General features: G+C 43.4%; 1 long non-coding RNA gene across 1 annotated transcript; it reads left to right on the top strand.

Annotated features, from left to right (window-relative positions):
* The first annotated feature begins 6,411 nt into the window (after positions 1-6,411).
* LOC112891610 lies at positions 6,412-6,905 on the top strand. The gene is made up of 3 exons (XR_003228587.1): positions 6,412-6,431; positions 6,607-6,674; positions 6,811-6,905. It is a non-coding gene; the product is annotated as an uncharacterized LOC112891610 (long non-coding RNA).
* Positions 6,906-7,325: the final 420 nt, after the last annotated feature.

The following is a 7,325-nucleotide window of genomic DNA, read 5'->3' as shown; positions in this document are numbered from 1 at the left end:
GTCAAATTCCGCTCCCCCTCTCTGACCACGGCCAGGGGCTCTGTTGGAGAAGAAAAGGAAGTTCCAGGGGGTTTTGTGCTAAATCTAGGGGCTATTCTGTAAAGCTTGTTTAAGTCTTCTTTATTTCCTGCTGTGAACTTTAAAAATGTATAGAAAACAGTAAAAAAATCAGAAAAATGTCAAATCAATTGGGTTTGAATCCTTGTGATGAATTCTACAACTTTTGTTTCATAATCGTGCTATGAAGATGTATAGTTTGTGCTGTATTTTAAATACAAGTAAAGGGATGCTTTAATTAAATCTTGTGATCCATAGCCTTGCTGCTGTTGATTTTTGGAACATGTGTTGCATATGGCTTGAGTAACCTTGTGTAAATTTTTGAGGCTTGGATCAGCCCACTAGCTAGAATATTTTGCTACCTTTGTTGTATGTTAATAAAACCTTCACAAGTTAATTTCAAAAGCATCTGTTCATATTTATGGATGAAATTTCTACCATAACTTGATCTTTATAAGTATGATCCATGATAAAAATTTGAGAATCAGAAACCTAATAGAACTTGAGTTATAAGTTTCAAGCTTAAATTCAAAGGTAATTCATAAATAATAATTATTATGCATGAAAAATTATGAAACTTTTCTGGAATACTAATCTTGAGTAGTTTATGATGTCCTTAAATTTTGAACCCTAGTTTTAGGGTAAAACTCCAGTTATAATTACATCTTGAAATTTCAATTTTGATCTTGTTTAATTTTGTGGCTTAGTTCCTTTTAGAATAAAATTCCAATAAAACTGCTGTAAATATATCTATTACAAATCTATGCTCAGTAATTTTTGTAGCTCCTGTTTTGAAATATCTTGCTCTGTAAAAAAATTCTTTCAAGTAAAACATATTGTTTAAATTAAGTGATTTGTTCTGATTTATCTATTGCACAAAATATTTAAAAATTAGGGTAATGTTATCTCAATTAAACCTCCTTAGGTTAATTTAGTTTATATTCCTAATTTAGAGTTTGTCTAATTAATTAAAATAAGCCCTAATTAAGTAAAACCTAGGGGTGTTTATAATAATTAGTTGAAATAAGCGTAGTACAAAGTGTAATTAGTTACCTGCTTAAGATAACCAAACATGCTATCTAATGAAGTTAGTATAGATATTTAGGGTAACCCACCCTGTTGCTTAACGTAACTATTTAGTTTGGTTGATACTCGATAAATGACTGCCCAGTACAGGGTAGTTAGGTTGTTTGTTGAAATATAATGTTCTTTTGTTTGGATTGCAACTTTATTGTGAAATAACATAAAAGAATGTGCATTCCTTAACTTATAGTTTTGCATATCATGTAGACTCGATTACTCTCGCCGACGGCGATTACGAAGTGGTTCTGGAACAAGGCGTAGAACCAACCGAAGACCCCAGGGACATCGTCGAAGGTTTAACTGAAGCTCCAAACCAAAGTTCGGTTAACTTTGACCCTACCGCTCCCAATCCTACGCAAGAAGGCAAGCCCCGGACATAACCCATTATTTTCTTACACTGCCATTTATATCTATTTCTACATTTCTATGCATTAAGTTCTTAAGAATTGTTTGGAATCCTAGTTGCATAATTCCAGGAACCGATGTACTGAACACTAGAACTTGAGTCCGATTAGCTGCTAGGCTAATAGGACCGGTAGAAGTCGAGTGATTCCCTGTCACTCGCGCGATATAGGAATTGTGATGTTTACATTCCTGTTATCACTATAAGGATGACGGACGGGAGTTTTCTGAGGTATCATGGTTGAGATGATACCCCGTCTGTGTTGTGGAACTTGATAAGGTTGCAGTGTGTGGTAGCGGTGGTTAAGCGTTTGAAAGTACTAGCCACATGCCGTGAAATATGGTAAGCGGTAAGCCTAGTAACCAATCGGCCCGAGGAGTGGACATACCCCCCACCACATGTATTTGGTTCTTTTGGTTACTTGGTTTGACGTGTAGAAATACGTGTTGCTGGGCAACCAGGAGTACGGGTTTTGTAGTCGCGCTACAGACGTACATACTGCACTTTGGAAGTGCGTATGGTCCTGCAGTCGCTTGTGGTGGATCTGATCCACGAGTCGGAATGAAAGGCAAACGGTTGCTTCGGAACGACCCTTTGGTGTTCCAAGCGTGTGTGTTAGGTTTACCCTTGCAAGGTTTTGAAATTCGATTCAGGAATTGTCCGTTTCTCACGGAGATTGAGACTGCTTAATCCCTTTGCCACACAGAGTAACAAGAGCAACTATGTGATTGTCAAAGATGGTGATTTGATTAAAGATACTACCATGTTTGAGTAGATATAGGTGCTTACCTAGAATGGTTAATCAACTAGAATCCTGAAAACTAAAAGATGAAATTAAGGATCTACTCTTTGTTGCTTTTAAGCTGAAAACTCTAACCAAAACCTGAAAAGCCTGCATAAGTCTAGATACATGGCTAAGTATACCATGAGCGGGTAAGTCTTGCCGAGTATTAGCATACTCAATCTTGCTTTGTAACTATCTCCTTCAGGTAATCTCATTGATGAACCAGCTTTCATTACACCGTGGCCCTACCCCTTGCCTGATGGTTGGTCCGTGGAGTGGGATCCGTCCCCGGCCAACACAGATTCCGCCTAATGATATCATGCTAGGGCTAGCATGATATTTGTAATAACGACGTGTACAATGTCTATGCTTTCAAACTCCGCTGCGTTGACTTAAAACTTAAACTGTTTTGTAATAATCTCCCTTCACTGGGAACTAATGATGCTTTGTATACTTTTGTAATAAACCTGCCTGTGATGTAAAGTGTAATGGCATTTATATCTCTGGACTCGCCTTCGTGTGAGGTACCTTGTTTGATCCTGCTTTCGGTGGTTTATCGGGACGTTACCCGACAGGCCAAGGGATTATACCGTTTGAAGCACGAGGTAGCCCTCAAGTGAGGACTCGCGTACTTGAGCCGGTGTAATTCAGATTGGTTCTGCCACAGTTACGTTCCTGCTTACACTGGGCAAGATTGTGATGAGTATCTGCATGAGCAATCGCTCCCTGGAAGTTGTCGATGAAGACCTTCTTGAGTCGCTCCCAGGAGTCGATGGAGTTGCTGCTGAGGCTCTCCAGCCAGGTGAGCGGCGCAGGATCCAAAGCCATCGGAAAGTAGACGACTTTGGTAATGTTCGAGCCCCCTGCGACCTCAATGGCCGTGGAGTAACAACGGAGCCACTGTTGAGGGGCCTGCTTGCCGTCGTATTTGGTGATGCCGATCGGCTTGAAGCCCTCAGGGTACTTATAGCTGCTGAATCGCGCAGAGAAAGCTGGAAAATGATCACTGCAATCAGTCCCTTCAGTCTCGACTTCTTCACGTACCCTACGCCTGGAGGAGATCACAGTCCGCGTATCGCGGCCTTCATTAATGTGCCAGCGCAAATCTTATGTAGGAGGCCGATGATTGGCCTATCGCGGGTTACCCCTCGAAGGTGGCTGTTGCCTCCCGCTAGGGGCCTGGCTCCCGCGAGCGTTGTTGTTGTGGCTGGGCTAAAGTCGAGGGCGACCGCCAGCCCTTCGGCTGTGAGCCTGGCTCCGACTCTCATCCATGCGCTCCTCCCTGATGGTGGAAGCTGGATTTTGCTGATCCAGATGGATCCAAGCCCTCTGTGCGTAAAGAAGTGCTTGACGCACGTCCGGATCATGGCTGCGCTCAAGGATGGCCATAACCCTGGCAATGTTAGCCACCGGGGTCCTGAAACCCCGTTCTCTTACGGCGACAAACTCAGGGTCAAGCTCGCGATACATTGATCGCCTACGGTCGTTGGCCCTCCTTCGCCGGATTGCGCGGGCCCTGTTCCTGGCCCTCCGCACCTCGCGATTGGCGTCGTTCTCTTCGCCAGCGTTGGCAGTGGCCTCATCTTCAGAGACTGCTTCGAAGTTGACAATGGGAAAACCACCGTCATCCTCGCCTTCTTCCGCCATTAGCACCTGGCGGGAGGTAAGCTCGTGAGAGCTCGCGTCGACTAGTTCAGTCGACCCCTCCGCCGCGGTAGCCAACGGCCTGCCCTCTTGAAAAGGCAGGGGCTCGAGGTGAGCCACAAGTCGACCCTCTGCCTCGAGTAGATTAGAGAGCGCCATGCCCCTCCAATGCACAATGCGCCCCTCTGGCATGGAGGTGATCACCAGATCACTGGCGCCAAAATAACCCGAAGCCCCCCGACACGCGGTGGCTTCAGGCCTTCCGTCCTGGAGCAGAAAGTCCAGGTCCTTCTCTAGCATGGAGAGGGATCCAGAGACATTGGCCTCTTGGAGATTAGTGGCCGGTTGCATGAACCGAGTTGGGATCGGTTATGCGGGTAGCTAGATTGGAACGAGTCCAACTCAGGGGAAGTTGCTGCAACGCTGGAAGAAGTCGAGCCTGGAACGGACTCCATCTCGATTTTTGTTGCAGAAGCACAGGTTGACAAGTTGTCGAGATCGTCGATGAACTTATCGAGGTCGTTGCGGAGATCCACAGCGGAAGTCTTTGGCTTCATGTCGATGAGAAATCGCCGAAAATCGCCCACACCATCTGCGATGCAGACCCACGAGCCAAAAACTGTCGTGCCCTGAGAGGGAACTCACCTGGTGAATTTGAAAGACGCCATCGAGCTCGCCGATGGATCTTCGACGCGCTCCCCTACCTGGCGCGACAGCTGTCGGTGTTTAACCAGCTGCCCACCGAGGGATATACCCAAGGTGGTAAGTTTTGGATGAGGAGACGCCAAGATCAAGAACTTGAAGGTGCAAGGAACACAAAGCTTAGACAGGTTCGGGCCGCAGAGCGCGTAATACCCTACGTCCTGTATGGTGGTTTGTATTGCCTTAGGTGTAGAATGACCTAGAGATCGTGTTTTTAGAGGGGTCTCTGCCCTCACTTATATATCCGAGAGGCCAGGGTTACAAAGATACTAACCAACACCAGCTAAGAAATCGTACCAGAACATATCTCGAGTAGATTCCCTCTGTATCGGTTAGCTCTATCTCCTACTTAAACGGGATAAATAAGAGATAAACGAGATAAATAAGAGATAAGATGGACTTTAATCTTTTAAACTACGCTATGTACCCAGCCCCGTAGCCCCGCGTCTGATAGCCTCTCCCTCTCACGATAGTAGCACCCTCGCATTCGCGTCCCCACCGATTATGCTGTCAAGCGGTCTAGTAAGCTAATTTCTAGTTCATTCTTGTTTGTCCAAAATCCCCGCTCCTTTTGCTAGCCGTGACTTCCCTGCAGATCCATTCTTCTTCGCAGCAGGATGCACTCCAATCCTCCATCGGCGGGGTGGTGACATTATAGCTCCGTCCATCTCCTTGGTCAGCTGGTGCCACCGGTGGCAAGGTCATCGGGGCTGCTGCAGTCCTAGTGCTTTTGTGAGCCGACTGTCCCATTGAGACCAGCGGGCATAGGCTCCCAAGATGAGCAGCCGCAAAATTCCCCGTACTCATTAAACTTAAGCCGAATCCCTTTGATTAGGAGTCAAGTCCCTTTGGATTATGATTATTGCTTCACCGTAAATCCGTTGTTGTGTTTAGTCATGAGGAATTGGAAATTACCATAGTAGCCATATCATCTGGATTTAGATTTTACACCAGGTTACATAGGTTTGTTTGATATAGATACTGGCAGTGGCAGGTTTGATTGTGTTCACTGTTTAATCGTGTTTCTTAATTGCCTGAAAGTAAATTTTCTGAGTGATATGGTAACTTAGATTGCTCTTATAGTAAATTCTTATATTCGTATTACAAAGTTCTTGTAATCTTTTGTTTCCTGTAAATAATATATAGAAAATGGTGACAATGTTTTTTCATTCCGATTTGACATTATAATAGTAAATACATTATTTTCTTTACTGGAGATGCATTCATTTTCTGGAGAGGGATATCTCATCCGTGGCTCACTTGGATCTGATTCCCTTGGGCTCCATTTTACGGTGAATCGGCATCGTGGCTGCGATTTTTCTTGTCTGTTCCCCATCTAGGCCGGGGGAGATGAATGGCAACATATCAGGTGCAAACCAGGGTATCCGTACAAACTCCGTGCAAACTAACTAACAAAAGTCGCAAAAAATTCTCAAAAAAATTATGTATATACTTCATAGACTACTCTACCACTGTATAAAATTTCAAGTTCAAATTCATCATATGTTAAGAGATACTAAAAAGAGAAAATTCTGAGAGATAAATAAAAGAGAAAACTCTTAAAACTTTCTCTTTTTTTATCTCTTAACATATGATGAATTTGAACTTGAAATTTTATACAGTGGTAAGGAAGGCTATGAAGTATATACATAATTGTTTTGAGAATTTTTTACGACTTTTGTTAGTTGGTTTGCACGGAGTTTGCACGGATACCCTGGTTTGCACCTGATATGTTGCCGAGATGAATAGCCTGATGAGGTGAGCAGCCGCAAAAATCCGCGTTACGAATTCTGCTTTGATTTGACTCCCTTTGGATTAGCAGCCGATTCCCTCTAGATTAGCAACCTATTCCCCTTGGATCAGATTCATCCTTTCATTTACATCCAATTTTTAAGTGCTCTTCTGTTACTTCCATATATTCCTACAAGATTAGTCCCAAATTGCCCCACTGCCTGCGGTAGACTCGGCCACCTGAGCTGCAGACGTGCATGCAACCACAAGGTTTGATCAATCATAGCTTTTCTTGCTGCATGAAGACATGCACTTCGATTGTTTGAAACAAGCATGCCCAATTATCTCATTGGTCAGCTTTATCTTCCCCTCATAGTGATATATTCTTTTACTACCTTTCTTGCAGATTGAAATCAATTTATTCTTCCAGATATACTGTTCAAAGGAGCGTATTCTCGTTAAGGGAGAAAAAGATACCAAGTTGCTGTTCACATATTTTTTAAAAAAAATGGAGAACCCATTATCTCAACTTTTAGCTTATTTAGGTCATGAGATTAATCAGTTGTTCTCTTAGATTACCAGGGGCGCGGGTAAACTTATTGTTTCAGTTCCTAGAAGCTAATTTCTTTTTTAGTACTATTTTGCTGGTTTTAATATAAACTCTGGATTAGTGCCTCCAGTAGACAAAAACAAAGCTTATCACTTATGAGGATCACTATGTTATTGGCAAGCTAGAGCTCCCTTTCTTATAGCCATATATGTTATTACCGTCTTTGCTCAGTCCTACTTGTTATTATTCATGTACGTTTGTTCTAATTTTCATTCACTACAAATCCAGGAGAAGGGGCCCCATCAGATTAGGTTAGAGCTCCTCTTCTACGTGCCTTACAACCCACTAAACACCGATCAAGAAGCTTCCAG

Source organism: Panicum hallii, chromosome 5, assembly GCF_002211085.1.
Source record: "Panicum hallii strain FIL2 chromosome 5, PHallii_v3.1, whole genome shotgun sequence".
Classification (NCBI taxonomy): domain Eukaryota; kingdom Viridiplantae; phylum Streptophyta; class Magnoliopsida; order Poales; family Poaceae; genus Panicum; species Panicum hallii.
This window is presented reverse-complemented; position numbering and strand designations above follow the sequence as displayed.